Source organism: Mytilus trossulus, chromosome 5 (assembly GCF_036588685.1).
Source record: "Mytilus trossulus isolate FHL-02 chromosome 5, PNRI_Mtr1.1.1.hap1, whole genome shotgun sequence".
Lineage (NCBI taxonomy): Eukaryota > Metazoa > Mollusca > Bivalvia > Mytilida > Mytilidae > Mytilus > Mytilus trossulus.
In genome coordinates, this window is record NC_086377.1 from 36,867,489 (window position 1) to 36,890,804 (window position 23,316).

Genomic DNA, 23,316 nt, shown 5'->3' on the forward strand with positions numbered 1-23,316 from the left:
TAAAGACAGTCAAGGTCGTTAAAAACTCTCTTTACCAATTTTCTCATCCTAATTACATATATACCCCAAACCAACCCTTACATTTTACATGTCAATATATTGTCCAAGCCTCAGAAGAAATTACACTGTAGTTTTTGGTTTTTGTCTTTTCTTTTTCCATTTAGAGATCCAGAGTTGTCAAGTTATTTTCCCCTCATTATTTTGAATTTCCTTCAGTATCTTTCTCCTTTCTTTTATTATTTCAATGTCAGGATCTTATGTTTACAATATACAATAAATCATTCAGTTCCACCGATAAAAAAATAATAATTCACACAGAATGACATTTACGTGGCATTTCCCATTTTTCTTTTTGAGAAACATAAAAATTCCACTTTTTATTTCTGCCACACTGACAAGATGTTTAAATAATTTCTCCAGTAAGAAGAGAAGATATTTGGAATATTATATTGTACGGCTCTCGAATTGTGACTGGTTTTAATTATTTCTATAGCCATTTGGAAATGTGAAATTGATTTTCATGAAAGGAGAGACACAGAAAGAACTCTAGCAATGCATTTCATTACATTTTGTTGAGAATACAGAATTTCTATAGTCTCAAAGAAATAAATTTGGAATTAAAAAAATGTGGTCAGAGCTAAAAAATTTCACACCTTCCTCTCCATTTTGTGTCTAAATAATAGGAGTCATGGCTTGGTTTTTGAAACCCCAATCGTAAGCAAATAAAATATGTGGTCAGTCATAAGTTTGGATCAAGTTTTCTTGAACCAAGACAAATTTCAAGAAAACTTGTGTTTTATACTGAGGATTCATTCATTCTCATGATTTGAGACTATTTCAAGATTTTTTATGTGGTGGTTTTATATATATTCCGTATGGCCAGCAGAGTCTGATTACTTTCAATGTAATTGATTAAATTACAATTACTTTGTCATTTGTACAATTAAATTAAATTAATGATTACATCATTTCTGAAAGTGTCTGATTAAATTAATGATTACATTGGCAAAGTAATCATGATTACATCTGATTACAATGAATTAAAAAAAACACATTTTGCATGATGTGAATGAATAAACGTTTAATATATATTAATTATAGCTTTTTTAGAAAGTATTGTGTTTGCTATATTATAAAATGATAACTTCAAACTTCATCTATTTAATAAACCTCAAAAGTTCACTACATACATACATGAACATTGTGTCACTGGTTACAACCCATTGCACTTTATCATCATTAATCTCTGAATTATTTTGACTTCAATTGAATATAGCTTTATAAAAAGCATTTGCTGTTTGTCTTCTGACATATTCTAGACTTTAATTTATATTTGTTTCAAGGTACAGTTTATGGGAGTTTAAATATGGATAAAATTGTACCAGTTTAAACAAATTGTAAACAAAATAAAAGTGCTAAAAATCATTGCATTTTACATGTCCAGTCCAAATACATGCAAAAAATTTGCTTATTTTAAAAAAGATATTTGTCCAACTTTTAATTAATTTTGTGCTAATTGGATAAATGATCACATGTCTGATTTATCTTTTACCATATATATTGTCCTACAGCTATACTCAGTTGGCAATTGCAATAAAAACAAACCTTAATTGGTTTCCTACCTGTCAATTCAAAGATGACAAAAATCACAACATTAACAAAAGATTATAATTAAGGGTTAATGAAAAGTATTACTTGAATATAACAGTTATTATGATATCAAATATATATATATGTACATCTTTAAATTGTGAATATATGTACAATATCTTTTACTAAGGCCAGAAACATATAATTGTATTATATGTCTCTTCTTATGCTATTGATGACTTTTCAATACTGTAACAGTTTATTGTTTACTGAAGTATACAAACCAATTGTCATGTTTTATAAAAAATAAAGTAAACCAAAGTATCTTAACATGTTCAATATAAATTGAATAAGAATAACAAAAAGTTTCCTTTATTGACCATAAACACAGTTTTAAGATTTTTTTCATTGTAATCAGAATGTAATCATAAAGTAATCAGGATTACAGGGTATTTTGAAAAGTAATTGATTAAATTAAATTACATGTAATCAGATTTTTGGCTGATTAATGATTACAATGATTACTTGAAGAATTGTAATCAATTACAACTGATTAACGATTACAATTACAATTACCCCAACTCTGATGGCCAGTTAAAAAAAATAAAATTGCTGAGTAATAAAATTAATGCTTTAACATGTACCATATACTGACAAAGTCTCAGTATTTGTATCAGGAGAGTTTGAACGAATCTCCACAGTGTGTTACTTTAAAACCCTGACAGATGTCTTTGTTGATGTACAAACGCACCCCAATCTGTTTAATCATTGAGCAATTCAAAATACAAATTCCAACATGTAAAACTACAAACTCAGTTTAAAATGTCAACACAATTACAGTTACAAATGTATTTAAATCAATGCTAATATCCGTTGCAAAGTGAAAGCTATAACTTTGGCCCGTTTGATAACTCCAAACATTTATTTCTGCCATCATCAGATTGAAATGCATGTACATGTATACAGTTCAGGATTAGAAAGTATACAGTTCAAGATTAGAAAACAATATCTAATTGGTTTGTTATAGACCTGTATGTTGGAAAGTTTATATAAATTACCTCGTAAGAAGGTTGTTTATTTGTATAAAATATATAATACATCCTTAATAAAGATGTCAACGAACCAAATAAAACACAGGTGTTCAGGCAGGTAAATTCTCACCTGGAAAAACTTTTGAGAAATTACTTTTATATCTTATGCTTACAGTTTTATGTAGAGGTTCGCTTTTTAATCATCTTTTTTTACTGCTGATCTGTGAGCATTTTCTAATTGTTTATTATGAAAGGAAGACAATGTATGTCGTTATAATTGCCAATCATGCAATATTTTCAGGAACATGATTTTCTGGGTTGAATTATTATAATCAAACGTCAAGGGTTTAGACATTTTCTGGTACAAACTAAGTTACTAGGAAAAATATAAGTATTTTGAAACTACGAATTTTGCAGAAGGCAGCTCTATATGTACTGGGACTATTAAACGGATAGTAGCTACGATTTTCATCAAAATTACCTTTTTAATCTATTTGCCGGATTTTGTACAAAAAGTTTAATAAATATGATTAAAACAACAACTGGTTACGTTCCATTCATAATTTAGAAGCTTTTTAACGTTTAATACCTAAATTTATTTCTTGTCTATAGATAATAATTCGATGATAAGCCCAACCCTTATTCATATGACCTATGTTGATTTGAACTCTTCAGTTCCCAATGCGCAATCGCACATTGTGCCTCGAAGGGAATCTTGTCGAACAGGGGGAATGTTATCGCGGAAATGGTACGTGAATTAACAGTTTCTTCGAGAAAAGAAACAAAAAAGAGGTGCAGACAAATTATTGTAAAATATAAATTAAAAACTGCGATGAGATCGATAATTAAAATCACTCAAAACATCTGCGACGCAGGGTAAGTCAAACAGAAGTAGTCGACGGTTTGCGTAACTTGTTTACATTACTTAAAAATTCCAGATCATATGAATTTAAATCGCAGCGTGTTCATTATTGTCAAAAATAAGTTAATAGATTTATGGGCAGGAATCTCCCACCTCAGAAGAAATTGGAAATCAGCAGCTACAATTTAGTATTACTCTTCACGTGTATCCTTCATGGAGGGCCCCTATTCAACACACAAACACGTGTAAAGTTATGGGCATGGTTTGGTCATATAAATGTAATAACAAGTGTATAATATCGCCATTGTTGGAGAATCTCGGGTTGGAATAATATGCCGTTTTTTGTTATATCTTTTATTCACATAATTTGATAAATGGCATCAAATATGTATGTTTAATATAAAGTATAATTATCAAATACGTAAGAAAACAAAAAGCACGTGTTCATATCTATTTATATCTTGGTTAGCTCACTCGCTGTGTCGGCAAAGTTCGGGAAGTAAACCCGATGCATAATTAATGAGATGAATAGGCACGCAACACGATATGAATTATCAATTATTAACACTTCTGCAATTTATGAAAACATTCTAGCGATCTCATTGCTTATTTTTAGTACATATCTTTGATTTTTGCAGCTTAAAAACTTGTTCATAATTTTGTCAAAATCGTAGCTACTATCCCTTTAATATTTATTAGTATAATTGTCTCAAATATGTACAGTCCAGACTAAAATCTTATTACAGCTTCAAAAGATTTAAAGTTTGTTATTTTTCAATAAATATAAAACACAACAAACTGTAATAAAAGTCAAATTTTACATTTTAAGCTACAATTTTGTAGTTATAATTTTTAGAAAAGCATTTAAGTTGTATGCAGTAGACTTAAAAATCACGATAGTTATGATAAACTAATTATCCTCACAAACATGTATGTTGTTCAAAAACACAAATAAGCAATCCTCCAAAATAATTCTGAATATTTGTGTAACAGTAAATGAATTCATAACAATTTTTGAAGAAAGCCAGCTTTTATAGCAATAAATAAAATTCTCACCACTTCAGAGGAGCAGACCAAGTAAATATCACCTACTTGTGGAAGATGAATACCAGCACACTTCTAAGATAAACAAAGCCTGGCGTATTCTAAACGATCCTGGTCTTTGAACTCAGAGTACTTACTGATAATTAGTAAATAAATTTGACTTTTATTACTTTGATGTGTTCCTCCCCATGATAAAACAACTGATCAGAAAGGGGAGATAAGCGGGGGATGTGTATTCCTTTTGAAAAATAAGTTATATAACTCTACTTTTATCTAATTAAGTTGTTTTTCATCACATTTATGTTGAGCTGGATGAATTTTCTTCCATTTAATTTTACATGTACTTTCATAATCGTATAAGTGTACATGATAATTGAATTTGGATGACAAATTTTCATTATTTTTATAAATCTAATAAGGTTTAAAATTAATTTGGAGTAGAGGTGTGCCATTTGAAGATTATGATAGATAATTTAATTTCACTGCATAACAAAAGTTAATTTTACTTAAAAACAAGAAAATTGTGGTCAAATCCAGTCTTTAAAACTTCCACCATCTCAGTACATTTAATATACACAATTTCATTTCCAATACAAAATTTCATAATTTAGTTTAAAACCACAAATCCTTAACAAACATGTCAGAATGCAGTCTACATATAATTACTTATCAATCCTTTATTTTGCAGTAAAAGAATTTTTAAAAGACTCGCTCCTACAAAAATTAGTCCAAAACCTTCAGGGTAAAACAGCACACTTATAAACCACAACCACCGCTTTTATAACTAGATTATATAGCATCCTGCAGAGAAGATATATTTTATTACAAAGAGTTCTGAAATAATCAATCCAAAACTGTCATTGCCATTCTAGTGTATTGTTTACACAGAATTAATGTAACAATTTCTCCTTTATTGGATTTTGTTTAAACTTGCATTTAATTTTCTATTTTACATGTTTACGTTTAATTCCCTATGATCAGGTCATTAAGGCCTCTAGTTATTTTGGATCTATCTGATTCATTTTATGTTTTAAATGGGTTATTTTCAATCAGTCTTTATTTAATTTGCTGCTATGTCATGTATATTTCAAGATTTTGCTTTCTGATGTTTTATGCATTCATATACATGGACACCAGTATATGTATCATACTCCTCTTAAGGATCTTCAGGTCCTAAAAACATAAAATCCTGATGTCCCGAATTTAAAGAAATTCATGAAATTTAAACCAATGACATCAGAAATTCAAAATAGACTTCTCAGATCCCATAAGGATATATCAATCTGAAAATCCTGAGCTTGAAAACACCTGATTCTGACGTCCTGAAAAAGGTCCTGCCCCCACTCTTTATTTCCGGCTTGCTTTTGGAAAAGTTTGAAATATTATTTTTACCATGAGGGCATTAATGTAAAAAAAAAGAAGATGTATACACAACTAGCTATATACAATGTATATATATATAGGCCCACAATTATCTACATGTAGATCTATCAAAAGAGAATCGAATGGAATTTGAAAATTAAAAAAAAATCACCTGCCAAATTGACCCCGTCTATTGATGCATGCCACATGGGTTGTTCATGTTTCTGATCCCATTTATAAGTGAAAAATAATTTTTATAGGTTGCTTTTTATATTTTTCATAATGCATTACGTTACCACTGACTCACAAAAACACATAAGGTTAGTCATTCAATTATGAATTTTTTATAAGACCAACAAATTCGAAATTAAGCTGAAAATGCCTTCAGGCAATAAAATGTGTAATATACAAATTTAATAATCTGTTTACACTTTGTAACATTCTTTCACTGACTAATTGAACAGATTTACATGTAAATGGTCCAATAAATAAGCTATTTCTTTAATATTGAACTTGTTCGGCTCAACACCTTACTTTAATATGCAGAACAACATCTTTGTTTCACCTTAGTATTTGATAAGACATTTTTATATTATATTCCAGTCATACCAAAAATCATTAAGTCATCTAACATATCACTGCATGTAATTGATACATGTAAATTTGTTAAAGAAATTGACATTCTAATTCGAATGGTGAATTCATGTCAGGATACATCACTGGTATAATTTGCTTCAAGGATTCTTATTTTTGGCTTTTTAATTCAACATTTTCCATAAACCATTATACATGTACATTTTGTACATTTATATGTTTTATTAGAATTAACAAAATAAATTTCAAAGATAACAATGCACACAAGAGTAACACAACTGTGACAATGTGAATTTGAATCAACAGAAAAAAATACCCCTTGCCTTTTTCATTTGCAAAATTTCAAACTGATATACATGTACATGTAGATACACTGTGTGTTTATCAGATACATAGAATTGGATGGCATTATGCTGGACTCCCTCTAACTCTGCCTCTGGTAATACTGTTTAATCAAACGACAATTTAACGGAGAGAAACATATATACACTGAGATATGGAGAACTATACCAACAGGAATTTTAGGAGGCCCTGTCATTGTACAATTTAATACATTTTAGGAGGCCCTGTAAATGTACAATGTAATACACACAGAGATAATTCACTGAACTCTATACGCTGCCAAATGCAGTCTCGTGTATTAACCACAAGCCTGTTTGTATAGACACCAATCTGAAACATTAACAGGTTCACTTCTGTTGTACTACCTGAACTAAGTTGTAAAACATCCCAATAAATATAATTACTCCATGTAAATTACTAAAACAGACAAGGGTAATTGCAATATGCCCAAAAATCCTGAAAATAGACACAAAATCTGCATCATTGATCTCTATCAATAAGCTGTTTGATTGCACTGTCTTGTATGTTGTTAATTAAAACATTTAAAAGATCAAAGTGCTAAATGGAATAAAGATCAAAAGGTACTGTAAGAATTGCAACAAAAAATGAAAAGAACAACAGAATATTGATCAGACAGAATATCATTTAAAGTCTGAATGGCAACAAGCTATCTAAAAGCTAGAGTTCTGCATCAATAGTAAAAATAAAAGAAATCTTTACAATATTTCAAACCTTACAATCCAGCTAGCTACGTATACCTAGCTATTGTTTCTTTAATTTTCACCTGAAACTGTCTTTGAAAACACCTTTAAACTAAATTAATAATAACTTAATAATTTAATACAAATTTAAGAAATGAATTTTTAAGATGACAGTTGATTTTACCAGGCTTGATAAAACATTCTAGACTGAAGAACAAAGAGTTCATGCCGGTAGACAACATGTGTATCAGTATTACAGCACCGAACAGTCTTAAATTTCTAGCACCTAATCTATTTGTATTATGGCACCAAACAGTCTTAAATTTCTAGCACCCCATCTATTTCTTCAATCTAATAATAATTAAAGGTCTCTCAAACTATATATTACATCACATTTAATGCCTGGATTGACACAGTCAGATCATTACCATAAACCAATTAGTGTAATTGCAGTAATGATAAACACCCTATAGGAGAAACTTGCAGGGAATCACTATAAACCCAATCTAAAGATCAATGGGTTTTATATCCCTTATCATGTAAATATTGACACAAGACAATTGACTTGTATTTCTAAATATTGACATTTCTCCCTACTTATTATACAATAATTCTATAATTTATTGGTCTGTGGAAAGGTAGACCAGTATCAAGTGCAATTTATTTGAAAATTGATTGTGGTCCGGTTTTAAACATATTTTTACTTCCTGTTGTCAATTTCAGGAATTTTTAAAGCTTCAGGTTCGGTTGTTCTTTTGCAAATGAATTTGACATGCAGATAAAGGAGCAACCATTTAACTCAAAGGGGGTTATAGATTTTTTTCCGAGCCAGAAAATCTTTAATGGTCAATTTTTCAAAATTAAAAGAGATCTTCAAATCAGTCTACAAACTTACAGTCCACAGCACCCTTAATTCAGAAATTTGAATGCGAGTTTTTTATCAATGTTGTGAAAAATGCGACAGAGTTTGAAACACTGTAATTCAATCTTGCATTTTGATATATTATATGAATTAAACAGCATTTTTCTCCAAACAGTAAAAATTCATATTGCATTTTAGTTCAATATGGAAAAATCGAATTAATAAATGCATGCAATAATTTCTGAATTTACATTACTTTATATCATTAAACAATGAAACACCAGCATGACCAGTGAACAGCCACATTAAGTACATTTACAAATGTTATGGAAACACAAAGCATAAATCAAGCTAGATTAGGTACAGGTACATGTAGTACAACTCTTCGCCAGACAGATGATGGCCAATTGCAATATATATAACATGTGGGTTTCCGAACAACTTCAACAATGGGCAAAGCTCATTCTGCATGTGGTGCATAAAATTCAATTCTAATTCACTTTAAAATCTTTTTTTCCCCCAATTTCAATTTTTTGGAAACACAGTAAATGGAAGTGATTCCAATGATTGCTCATATTTCTCTCTGGCTTCCTAAAACATGTTACTGTTTTAATTTAAGGTTAAAAACTTTATCTGCCCCACCACTGGTTACTAAACTTTTGCTGTTTTCTTTCAATAAAACCATCTTATACTTTTAACTATATTTGTACCACTTTATTTACAATAATCTTTATGTGAGAAATACAAGATGTACTTCTTATAAAACTCAATCAATTCAAATTTGATTAGTCTCTTAGGCACCAACTGCAAAATCGTCTTTTATGAAAGCTTGATTTTCTATCAATTATTCATATTGCACAAACATGGAATTACGCTGTAAAATCTCCTTACTATTAAGGCATGTTAAAATGACATTCTTTCCAATAAGACTAGCTTGCATTGAAGTACAAAATAATCATGTCTCTTGAGAGAATGTTAAATACGTTTTTCTTGTATACTAAATTACATTCAACAGATCTAATATAAGAGGTTCTCATTTGGGAGGATTTTGTGTTTATTTTAGAGGCTCAGATTTGAAGTTATTACATACATGTATACAAATACAATATATATACATTGTACTACATGTATATAAACTAGTAATTTTAATGAGTTATAATTTCATCAAAAATTGAACTTAAGATGTAACTTGTCCTGATAAAAACAATACACCAAATTTCAAATCAATATCTTTAAGCATAGAGAAAGTCCAGAAAACTGATTTGAAAACAGACTGACATACAGACAGTGTAAACCTTAAGTCCCCTTCGACTTGTCAGTAAGGGGGGTCTGGAATAATAACTATCATATCAATGCAATGCCTGATTCACATTTAAATTTGCACACACAACTAGAGCTTCAAACAGGAAGCAGCATGGTAGTGGTATGGTGCTATTTGAATAGATGTATATACATGTTTTAACATGTTCTTTAAAACTTAATGCTACATTTGTACATGTACATGTACATAATTTAAAATCAAGAAAATAATGCTTCACATACATTTTGTTTACATGTACTCAGAATTCTATACTAAGACAAGTCCATGAATTCTGGACTCTGGATGATCTGTCTGACTCTTTTTTTTTAAATGTACATCAGAATTGAAAAGCACATTTATCAACATTTTTTAAACAAAAGTTTATCAATAACTAAAACTTATATCATCCTTGCTCTATATACAATGTACATGTATAGCTATTTTATCATGGTTACTACTCCTAAAATAATAAATTATGTAACTCTTAAATTTCATTGTCTCACTGATGAAATTGCCATGGCCAATAATGGAGAGTCGCTGGACTTGCCTTTGAAATTTCTTGCGTACTTTCATTCCCATGATGCTGCTTTAAAACAGTGGGAGAAAATGTTCCCTGGTTCGTTTTTGTCGTGCATTACATAGTACATGTACTTCAATCTATTTTATGTTAGAAATGACTACTACATTGATTGGTTGATTGTTAGGTTACTTAACATACAGTGGCAAATATTTTAGGAGGACAATGAAAGTTTTGGCATTAGTACATGTATAACAAAAAGAAATAAACTAGCCAGATGTGACGCCACTGTTGAATGCCGCTATTTTACCAGCCTGGGCTGCCTTCAATGGGATAGGAACATATGTCTTCACGCCGAGTGGCAGCCCAGGCTGGTAAAATAGCTCTCGGGCCTGTAAAAATCAGACCTACAGGCCAACAGAATCTAACTAAAAAAATTCAAAAATTGAGCTGCGGGCCTGTAGATTTAGCAGTTCAGCGTGCAGACTGATATATGCATCTATTTTCATTGTGGTTTATATGTATTTTTCATGAGTGAGACAAGTTGGCTTACCTTATAATTATTTCAGCGGGATTTGATCCCTCTTGAAAAAGAGGCTCTTCAAAAGTGTGGTGAGTTGCATTGGTAAACATGGTAAACAAGAGTGGATGATTATTTTAAAAGTGGAGTGAGTTGTTGAAAAAGTGGGACCATTTGCCAGTGGGGTGATTTGTCATGGATTCATAATTTTTCACAAGTGGGACGATTTGGTGTACAGTAGGGCGATTTGTCCTGCTTCCACTTGGGCCTACATGTACATTGTACATAAGGTAGACAGGATGATACCCAAGATGATATGGGGGTATCAAGATAATAACTTGGGCGATATTTTTTTTTTATCTTTGAAGCCTTACATCCCAGGAAAGCATCAAAGCAAAGCAAAAATTAAAATAGCTTTCCAAGACGTTATAATTATTTAGACTAGGAAAAGGACAAGTTACTGTATTTATAAATCTGTATTTCCCACCTGGGTTTCCCACGCTTACAAAATGCACATGGACCTCTTTTTTAGAGAGATTTTAGCTGTCACATTTTATCAACTATTAAACATTGTACACCTGGATGTCTACTAAAATAAAATGATTTGTTTGCCTTTTAAAGTAGCAATTTACGGGTGATTTATAACACTACCTTACCGTCATCAAGTTTGAAATTAGTTTTTCAAGACTTTCAAACTTCTTTTCCAAATTATAATTTGACATCTCCTTATAGTAACTATTATTTTCTATCTGGCACGTTTGAAATTGTCATTATTCTATTAAATTTAAAGTTAAGTGTGTTTTTTTTAAGAATTCATAATATAAATTTTAAAACAAACCTTTGTAAATATCTTTCTGAAGTTCGACAACACAATAACAAAAAGTTTAACCTAATCACACAGCGTATCCAAACTTGTAGCAAAAATCCTTTGTTTGTTTTGCGATAAAGTTATGAAATATGATTCTTATACACAATAAAACTCCAATTTACAACTCTTAATGAACTAAAAACAGTTAAAATTCCAATGAGAAGCCTTTCTTTACCCGTACGCCATGTTGGTTTCTTTCACAATGAAACGATTGGGTGAAAGGTGAAGTCTGCCATATAAGGAACTAATTTGCATATACAGATGTCGCTTTTTCGCGCACCTGTTTAAAAACTTAGAAAGAACACTTCTATGTTATTTATTGCAATTCAACTTTATGCAATCCTTCGATCATTTGGATTTTATTTATTTTAAATGCATAATTATAAATAATTATTATTATTGGAATTATTGGAATACATGGATATGAATACATACCCAGATAACAATACTTTGTTGGGCCAACATTGGTGATTAGTTGGCACAGTTGGTAAACAGTTGGCGTTGGCAGGACAAGAAGATACCAACGTTGGCCCAACAAAACCCAGCCAACAGTTATTTTGACACTGTTGGCCCCTCGTTGGCCAAACAACTTGGCACCAACTGTCATTTTTGTATGGTTGGCCAAATGTTGGCCCAACATTTTCTTACCAACTGTTATTTAAGTAGTTGGTCCAATGATATTCGACTTATGTCGTCCATTGGTTCAGTGTAAGATCTTCTGACTGAACCCACTGAACCAATTTTAAACAAACTTTATTTGAATGCTCATTCTTATGATATATTTCATGTCAATATTGAAATATAAGCCAACATTGTGCCAACAATATGCCAACGTATTAAGTACTTATCTCCCCGTTTTATACCACAGATTTTTAAGTTTAAAAAAAATATTATTCCAAAGTGCAAACAAAAAGATGTGCTATTCATTCTCTTTATCTAATATTTTCAAATCTGTGTAGTCATCTAAATGTATTTATCTTAATGTTTGAATATTTTTTTGTGCAAACAATAAATATTTAAAACCAGCCCCAAAAAATAAATAAAATTGGAATATAGTTTCATTTGGAAAAAATTGAAATTAATAAATCCATCATAACAATCCATTCATCATCAGTCACGTCTCAGTCCTTACAGCTGAACGGACGTGCTGGGTCAGCTCTCCTTTACCCGCTATCTTCGATGAGGGTTTATTGCTAGATGGTCAACGACATACTACTAAGATGACAGAAACCAATCCATGCCGTACAGAGAGACGTAGTAGTTGGCGTACCCGCGTTAACATGCCTCCAAAACCATTGTATATTATGGGGAGTGTCATGCCGATTAACGTCCGAGGGCTGTATCCTAGGCTGTTGGGTGATACGACCTACATTTCACTGCCTCAGGGCTTTGGTCCTGATAACGCTTCCTGTCATCTTTAGAACTACGTCCACGATTCATCTACCAGTACTCCATCATCGAGGCTAGCGGGCTGCCAAGCTGACCAAACTGGCCCTGAAAGCAGCCGTTGTGAAGAATAAAGACCAAAATAGTAAAAAACCAAAATCTACTCACCAAAACCAAGATGGCGGCCTCCATATTGTGACCTCCACTACTTGTTCCTGACCCATGGCATCAAATCATTTAAAGCTCACCAAACGCCTTCGGGCACCGAGCCGACCGTGCGAGGGCTGAAAAGCCAGTCAAGGTCGTTAAACACTTCCATATATTGAAATTAATTTACTTCTGCCGATTTGGTACGAGTGGATTAGTATCTCCCTCTCCAATTCACAGGTGATTGTATTTAATCTGCATACATAACAGGATAGACCAGAATATACTGATTACTAATAAATAATAATAAGGAAAGTTTTTAAGACACTGTTAATGGACGTTGGCAAACTGTTGTACGACCAACAATGGACCAACATAATTTCAAAACTAGACTACGTTGGGAGACTGTTGGCAAACAGTTAACATTGTTGGCAGATAGTTGGCAAATAGTTACTTTATTGGCATACTGATGTTGGCCCAACAAAGACCCAAAATGTTGGGCCAATGAAGGGCCGATGAGCAAAATGACGTTGGCCCAACATAGTTTTCCAACGTTGGCCCAACAATGTTGCCAACAGAATGCCAACGTGGGCCCAACACATGTTTGCTATCTGGGTAGAGATTAATACATCGCCTTTTCCATATCAGCCTGGGTATCATCCCGAGACCCCCATATCAGCCCGAGACGGAAAAGGCCATGTATTAATCGCTTTATCATATACTTCCGACAATAGTTTTATGTAAGGCAAAAAAAAAAAAACCAAACAAATGCAACAACTAAAACAGTCAAAAACTTTATAAAGAAGTTAAGTTATAAATCCAATATACTATAATTGTCAACCAACAGCATCACTACCTCCATATATATGTACATTGTATGGTAACATTTCCTAAAGAGGCATTTTGAAACATTGAATATTTGGAAGAGTTTCATGATAATTATTACTCCATGTTTGTTGTACTATTAAATGATTCATAATTGCCAATGGTATTTGTTAGCAAGTACTAGTCTAAACTATCCCCACAAAAGTTCCCGTAAATTTTGACGTCGTCATCAATATCTGACGTCACAATGGGAAAATAAACAACCGATACCGGAAACACCGGAAGTAACATGCACGAGAAGCACTGTTATGGGTTTTTGCACGAGACGCCCCTGATATGGGTTATCAGACCGGGCTGATATGGGTTATCAGCCTGGGTGGGAAATTATAGCTTGTGTACTTCCGTTCGTTACACATATGCAAAAGCTATCATATTAGGGGACGACCATTTGATATTCTGGGGGGGGGGGGGGGGGGGGCAGGAGGATTTGTTTTTGATCGGTTATTTATTTTTGTAAACTGAGAGGACAGTTTATTCATTTTCTGTACTATTGAAGCAAGATTTTTCATTTTCATTAAAGCAAGGGACTGATTATTCATTTTTTACCACTATATTTATGATATTCGAAAACATCCATTTTTTTTTTAAATATTTGTTAATTTTGAATAATTAGATATAGGAAGATGTGGTGTGAGTGCCAATGAGACAACTCTCCGTCCAAATAACCATTTAGAAAAAAGATAAACCATTAATACATGTATAGTCAAGTTATTGTGTACCATTTAATCAGAATACTAGTAGATCATTATCCCCTTCAGAAATATTAAGATTCAAGATGTCATTCATAACCTCAGTCAGACACATACTTGTGTACAAGAGGACAGTATATACAAACATTTTAAGATAATACATAGCGAGACAGGACAAAATACATAGTAATAAGTATATTATAAAAGACAATTGGTATAATTAGATTAAGTATTTAATAATTTTCCTAACGAAATGAATCATTTATATTCCCAAGCAATATACACATAATGCATACATACATAGTATTGAAGTTAATTTAGTATGTTTTTTCCTAGCCTCTTTCAAAAGTATTTTCAAACATATTTAGCCGAGCGGAGCGAGGCAAAATTTTTTTTGAAGGGTTTTGGAACCGCTGAAGGCCCAATAAGCCATAACCCTGCTGAGTTATTTATTTTCAATACATTGCAAGTCAGGTAATTTATTTTCAAACAACCACAGAACAAACCATTTATTTTTGTGATAATCAAGGCTGAGTTATTTATTTTCAAAATCCTCCTGCCCCCCCCCCCCCCCCCCCCCAGAATATCAAATGGTCGTCCCCTTAATGCTAAGTATATGATAAATTTAAATTATTATACACAGCTTTAGTACGACCACATCTTGAATATGCCAACCAGGTATGGTGTCCACATTTGAAGAAACAAATTGAAGCCATTGAAAATGTCCAAAGAAGAGCAACTAAACAAATACCTGGACTATCAACATTAACATATGAAGAACGACTTAGAAAACTCAAACTTCCAACATTAGCCTACAGAAGATCTCGAGGTGACATGATAGAAATGTACAAAATACTATCAGGAAAATATGATGATGATGTATCAGACTTTATATCACCGTGATCTGACTCCAACACTCGAGGACACCATCTCAAATTGTATAAAACAAGATCTAGACTAGATGTAAGAAAATATACATTTACACAAAGAGCAGTAGAAATTTGGAACAGTCTACCAGAAAAAGTAGTATCAGCACCAACAATACCATGTTTTGAAGCCAGATTAGACCGTTACTGGGAAAATCAAACACAAAAATATAATTATAGTGAAAAAATACACACGACCGGACAAGACCTAAGTAAAAAAAGTTTAGACAAGGAGCTGACAGAAGAGAATTCCTCAGGAATCCTACAGTCAGAAGAGGATCTGTGAGTATCTGTGAGTATGAGTGTTGATATGATCAATTCTTCTCTGTTTATGAATGTATAAATACCATAATATCAAAGATTTGATTAGTCTCATGATTTATAGTGGTCTATAGTGAAAAGACTTTAAGTATACAATTCCTTCATAATATTAACGAGGGTCTGAATGGGTTAATATAAAGGTCAAACAAATGAATGAATAGAATGTGGAATAGGGTTTTAAAAAAAAACAAGTCCCGCCCCCTATAGAAGAGAATTATGGGTGCAAAATATAACGAATAAATTTGTGATTTTTTTTGTGATCTTTGAGAAACTTGAAAAGATAGAAAAAAAATCAATGAAATTACGATATTTTGATTGGCTGACAATCTCTTTTAAAGCTTGTACATTTATTGCCCGAGCCTCTGTTTGTCCTAAGATGGTAATAAAGGATACAGATAAAGGCGTATAAAAAAAGTATTTAAACTCCAAGACAAAAATGAAAGGGGACCGAAGTCCATAAAAAGGGTAAAATTAATAAAATTGAGAATGGAAATGGGGAATGTATCAAAGACACAAAAACCCGACCATAGAAAAAAACAACAACAGAAGGTCACCAACAGGTCCTCAATCAACGAGAAATTCGCGCACACGGGGGCGTCCTTTAGCTGGCTCCTAAACAAAAATATACTAGTTCAGTGAAAAGAACGCCATACTTAAACATATTTTATCAACTATTACGGAAAAAAGTCGGAAGACAACCGTGTCAGACAAAAGACTTTAAAAAAAAACTGGTATTTGCTATTTCTCTGCTATTAAAGCACACACATTTAGGACTAAGGATTTAGGAGTCGACTTATCCGAGTCATAATAGAGTGAGATGTCGTCCTTCGTATAGATTACATGCAGTTACATTGTACCTTATTTATGTCACTGAAACTAGCACGCTAGTTTCCGATTCAGCATTTATGTCTAGCGAAAAGCAGGTTTATATTCATATCACACACAATCATGTTCTCGTTAATCTAAATATGCATTTAACTTTCTACTGGACGATACACAACCACCAATGTCACCATATATATCCTTATGTAATGCACAATATTTCAACACCACGGAGCCTTGGCTCACATTAAACAGCAAGCGGTAAAGGGCCCCACAGATGACTAGTGTAAAACCATTCAAACGAACGGTCTAATCTATATAAAAAACGAGGAACACTTATGAAACACATCAATAAACGACAACTATACCGAACATGGAATGTATCAGAGAGCTGAGATAGCCAGAGCAGTAATCATTGTAAGAGATAATTGTTACAAAGTTGCATTTCATGGAAATAATTAGTAATTTCAACACTACATGCAGGTATAGGAACATACGACACGTTACATGAGATTTTGAATTTCTTACATGCTTATTCTTCGTTTTTTTTTGTGTTAATAAGCTGCCACGTCTGGTCTGTGTTTTTGTTAAATGTTTTTTCCTGCTTTGTATCGATTTGATGAGCTAAGCCCCTTTAACTGCATGGTTCATATACTAGTAGTTTGTTCTTCATGATGTTGTACTGCTACACCACTGCGTCCTAAGTTTTAGAAAGGGTTGGCGTTTTCAAACAACAACTACCCATATATAGTACATTATTGAATAACAGTATTTTCCAATTTTTAACCTATAGTGCATTTTTGTCTGTATAAGATGGGGATGTAGACATCTCGTACATCAGTGTTGTCAAACATGTTTCGATTTCCTATAACCTTTAGTAAAAGTAAACAAATTAAGCAAATACTAATCATCAAAAACATCAGAGCTTAGTTGTCTGATGGACAAGCTTACGTAAGTATCAACCTCTGCACAAGGAAGATAAGATATAATAGCTATTTCTGAAATATCTATACTACTAAAATAACGAGGTCCAATTTGTTAGCCAGTATGACGTAAAACGATGAATCAAAGATTTCAACTGTATATATAACTACGTCGTGTGGTCTAGCGGGACGGCTGCAGTGCTGCCGATTTGGTGTCACGATATCACAGTAGCATGGGTTCGAATCCCGGCGAGGGAAGAACCAAAAATTTGCGAAAGCAAATTTACAGATCTAACATTGTTGGGTTGATGTTTCTAGACGAGTTGTATATACATTATGTACACAGATGGATACATCTGTTGTAGAGTTGTCACTGCCGGACTCAGACGTACTTATGAATATAATTATGTTCTGTGACTGTATCTTACATTAATTTGTAGGATCCTTTACTATAGATAACTTAGCTGATCTGTAACAATAACATCTTCATGCCTTAACTATCATGTACTGTACTACGCCGCTAGATTAAAACTGACGAGGAAAGGTAACATACGGCCAGCGAAAGCTCTATTATTGTAGAGCCCAGGTGGTCGTGTGGTCTAGCGGGACGGCTGCAGTGCAGGCGATTTGGTGTCACGATATCACAGTAGCATGGGTTCGTATCCCGGCGAGGGAAGAACCACAAATTTGCGAAATTTACATATCTAACATTGTTGGGTTGATGTTTAGACGAGTTGTATATATATACGCAAATTTGTGGAGCCGTCCCGCTAGACCACACGACCACCTGGGCTCTCAAAAAAAAAGAGCTTTCAGTGGCCATATGTTACCTTTCCACGTCAGTTTTAATCTAGCGGCGTACTATATATATATATGGTTTAGGACATGGATACTTTAAATCTGACTACGATGTCGCGGGTACCACCAAAAACATTGAAGCCGTGTTGGCTGATGGACAAGCTTTTATAAGTATCAACCAAGTGCAAAAGGATATGGTTATATCCGTAATAAGGTTAGTATATGAAGAAGGTGTGGTTTGAGTGCCAATGAGAATGAGACAGCTCTCCATCCAAGTCAGAATTTATAAAAGTGAACCATTATATGTCAAAGTATACGGTCTTCAACACGGATCCTTGGGTCACACCGAACAGCCCCAACAATGACTTAGTGAAAATAAAGGCAACAGTAGTATATACTGCTGTCCGAAATTCATAAATCGATTGAGAAAAAACGAATCCGGGTTACAAACTAAAACTGTGGGAAACAAATCAAATATAGGAGAACTACGGCACAACAGAAATACAACACTTAAATTCAACACACACAGAAATGAACTTTAATATAACAATGGCCATGCTTGTTCCTGACTTGGTACAGGACATTTTAAGAAAATGGTGGGTTGAACTTGGTTTTATGGACAGCCAACCCCCCCCCCCCCCCCCCCCCCCCGCTTTAATGGCAATGTTAAATATAACATTAAAATCACAACATTAGTTCATGACAAGACTACAATAAAAATGATTCGGAGAACATATAGGTCAGAAACACGCGAATAATGTAGGAGGATACCATTCAACGGGAAAACCAACGGTCTAATCTTCATGAAAAAAACGAGAAACATGCATGTATACGAACCACGTCAACAATATGCAACTATACTAAACAAGGAATGTATAAGAGAGCAGCGAGAGTAGTAATCATTGTAAAAGATAATTTTATAATTTTGCATTTAATGAAAAGAATTAGTAATTGCAACAATGCATGCTGGTAGGAACATACGGCACGTGCATGGAATTTTGAACTACTAACATGCTTATTCTTTGTTTGTGGTTTTCTTTTGTCAATACCCTACCACGTCTGGTGGGTGATTTTGTTAAAAAAAATATTTCTGCTTTGTATCGATTTTATGAGGTAAGTAATTTATGCTGGATTGCATAGTTTGTTCTTATATATATGCACAACCGTCCCAAGGTTTAGATAGGGTTGGCGTTTTCAAACAACAACTATACCCATATATATAGTACATTATTGAATACCAGTGTTTTCCAATTTTCAACCTATAGTGCATTGTGTCTGTATCAGAACGGGATGTAGACATCTCGTACATCAGTGTTATCAAACATGGTTCGATTTCCTATAACCTTAGTAAAGGTAAACAAATAAAGTATATATGAATGCTAATCATCAAAAACATCAGAGCTTAGTTGTCTGATGGACAAACTTACATAAGTATCAAACTCTGCACAAGGAAGATAAGATATAACAGCTATTTCTGAAATATCTATACTACTAAAATAACGAGGTCCAATTTGTTAGCCAGCATGACGTAAAACTATGAATCAAAGATTTCACCAAAAAAACGTCGCGGCTGTATTAACTGATGGACAACCTTACATATATAAGTACCAACCAAGTGCGAAAGGAATATACGCTATTATAGTTATTTCCAAAATAAGTTTACGAAAGAAAATGATTGCCAAGAGATGGATTGTATCAGAGAGGTGCGACAGCGAGAGCAGTAATCACTGTAAAAGTTAAAGAATACAATTTTGCATTTTGTTCAAAGAAAATTAATTTTGACACTGCATGCAGGCTAGGAACATGCGACACGTGACACATAATTTTGTACTATTATGTATGTTTATTCTTTGTTTGTGTTTTATGTTAATACCATACCCACGCCTGATCTGTGTATTAGGTTGTTTGTATCGATTGGATGAGTAAAGCCCTTTTACTGAATTGCATATAGTTTTATGTTGTTCGCTTTTGCAACACCACTGTTCCAGGTTTGGAGAGGGATGGCGCTATAAAACATGTTAAACCTCGATGCATTCTAAATGTGCATGCTTGAAGTCGGGAGTCAAGTTCAGTAGTTGTTGTTGATTCTTGTCCGTCATATTTGTTTTTCGCCAATTTTTTTATACATAAGCCTGTTAGTTTTCTCGTTTGAATTGTTTGATATTTTTCATGTCAGGGCCTTTCAAAATCGACTATACGGTATATGTGTTTAACTCATTGTTGAAGGCCTTACGGCTGCTACAATTACTTACACCACTTATTGGCAACAATACCACATGTCCTTAAATGTGTGCATCCTAAATAATAATACGAGTCTTGCTTGCTTGCAGTTTCAAAATATTGATTAGAATATTGAAAAACGCAAAACACCATGCATCACCCATGCATGCACGTATCTTTATATTAGAATATTTGCAAATCCCCGTTGGAAAACACAATACCCAATGCATCCCCCGTGCACGTATCTTTATTGCATTCAAATTAAAGCTTAAAGACATCAAGTCTACTAAACATATCGTTAAGATGGTGTGTCTGATTGGTTATATTTCATTAAACAGTTAACGAGATGAATTGTTGACATAGCTAACGTATAATCAAGTAATACTGCGTGTCAAATGAGCCGAATATATTGATAACCTTTTACTCGAACGTGCTAATGCGCGTGCCGTTCTCTCATCATAGCGTTATCTCCAGGCTGATCGACTCCAGTAAGCAGAATAAAATTAGTTTTGATTTCAATTTCAATCTCAGGATAGTGATAATGATGTGAATCATCGTTCTGTAAACCTGCTACGAAGATGCAGTTTTAGTTTATTTGATAATTACCGTTGTGAAATGACTATCATTATTGAGTGTTATATCTTTGGTTTTATAACAAAATTTGAAAATATGTACTAAATAAATGTATGCTGAGGGTAAACAGGTTTGATATACCATGAGACAATCTAGCAAGCTTTGACAAGTGAACTGACCGAAAGATAAAAGATGGATATACATCGCCAATATATTTTCGATTTAAGAGTTTGATCGTTCCTCTGGTATCTTTCGGTTTTAGTTTGTTACCCCGATTTAGTTTTTTGTCCATGGATTTATGAGTTTTGAACAACGGTATACTACTGTTGCCTTTATCTTCCGCCCCTCTTTTGGCTTTAACAATATATGAAAATCTGTACTCAATAAAGGTGTGCCGAGGGGAAGCAGGTGTAATATCCAAAGGGACAATCTAGCCAGCTTTATCATAAAAGACGTGAATTGAATTGCCACTATCATTTCCATCTTGATGTTTGAGGGAAAAAAATGGAACATCATATAGGGAATCACTTTAGCATGACTAAAGCGCCCATCTTTTAGGTCAGTCAGTGTCCCCCATCCCTTTACATAAAGTTCTGGGCCCGCCACAGTTAATTCTGTTATATTTCGATGGATTGATTAAATATTCCAATCAAGCTGAATCGCATGTGGCAATGAAGGCTGAATATTGAGAGAAAATCCCAATACTATATACTAGTAGTCGTCTAAGAAAAGGCCCTCGACGTGAAAAATGTTAAATAATTCATACTAGAAAACCAACAGCCTAATTTATTACAAAACAATTTATTAGAAACTACTACGACACATGAATCCACATCAAACACTGAACTGGTGGCTCCTGGCTTGTGATAGACACACTGGGAATGGGTTTATTCGTCATCCACCATTTACCCTCTGTACGCTATCTCGCCTGTTTATCTTGTTCAAAACGTTTTTTACATATATAATATATCATAGACAAGAGGTCCAATAAGACATTATAAGTACAGCACTATTAATTCCACATATATTTAGACGCTTCGCGATGTTATAAAGCTTTTGTAAGTGGGTGACTTGTTATGCAGAATGTTTTTTGAATATTGATAGATAGATAACATGGCTTGTATTATATGTCTATGATAACAAATATATTGAACATATCAGAAGTTTTGACTTTCAATAACCTAAATTGTGACCGAGGTAACCAAAACAAATTTTCGTTTGCAAATTTTAGTCATCAATATTTATGTACACGTAAAGAGCGACAACTCTTACCATTTTACACCTATGAAAAAATGAAATGTAGGAATTTTGTCAGCATGTAACTTGAAGAACAACATGCTACTTTTAAAAGAGAAGAATATATCTTATGATATTAGTAAGTGGTTAACAGAAAAATAAAATAATCGGGGGAATGCAGATTCTATCAGATTCAATATAAACACAAAACTAGAGGCTCTAAAGAGCCTGTATCTCTCACTTTGGTCTATGTCATTGTGCATATCATAAACGAATAAAAATTTACAAAATTTACAAAATTTATGAAAATTGTTCAAAATTGTCTATAAAGGGCAATGACTCCTTAAAGGGTTAATTGACCATTTTGATCATGTTGACTTATTTGTAGGTCTTACTTTGCTGTACATTATTTCTGGTAACAGTTTATCTTTATCTATAATAATATTCAAGATAATAACCAAAAGCTGCAAAATTTTCTAAAAATTACAAATTCCAGGGCAGCAACCTGTCTGAAAATTTCAGGGCTGATAGACATTGACCTTACGAACAAATTTATCATCGTCAGGTTTGCTTTAAATGATTTGGTTTCTGGGATATAAGCCAAAAACTGCATTGTACCCTATGTACTATTTTTAGCCATGTCAACCATCTTTGTTGGAAGGCAGGGTCATCGGACACATTTTTAAAACTAAATATCTTAATGATAATTGTGGACTAGTTTGGTTAAATTTGTCATAGTAGTTTCATAGGAGAAGATTTTTGTACATGATAACAAACATTTACGAATAATTGACTAT

General features: G+C 33.0%; 1 protein-coding gene across 12 annotated transcripts in view; it reads right to left on the reverse strand.

The window, feature by feature from the left end:
• LOC134718815 (neogenin-like) overlaps nucleotides 1-11,799 on the reverse strand; it is an 86,661-nt gene extending 74,862 nt beyond the window's left edge. For 5 of the 12 annotated variants that reach the window (XM_063581555.1, XM_063581562.1, XM_063581560.1 and 2 more), the window contains exon 1: nucleotides 11,769-11,798. The gene's annotated coding sequence lies outside the window, so the exon portion shown is untranslated. Of the gene's footprint in view, nucleotides 1-4,664; nucleotides 4,686-11,768 lie in introns of those variants that run through there. The other 7 variants (XM_063581563.1, XM_063581561.1, XM_063581559.1 and 4 more) reach the window with 4 other exon arrangements.
• Nucleotides 11,800-23,316: the final 11,517 nt, after the last annotated feature.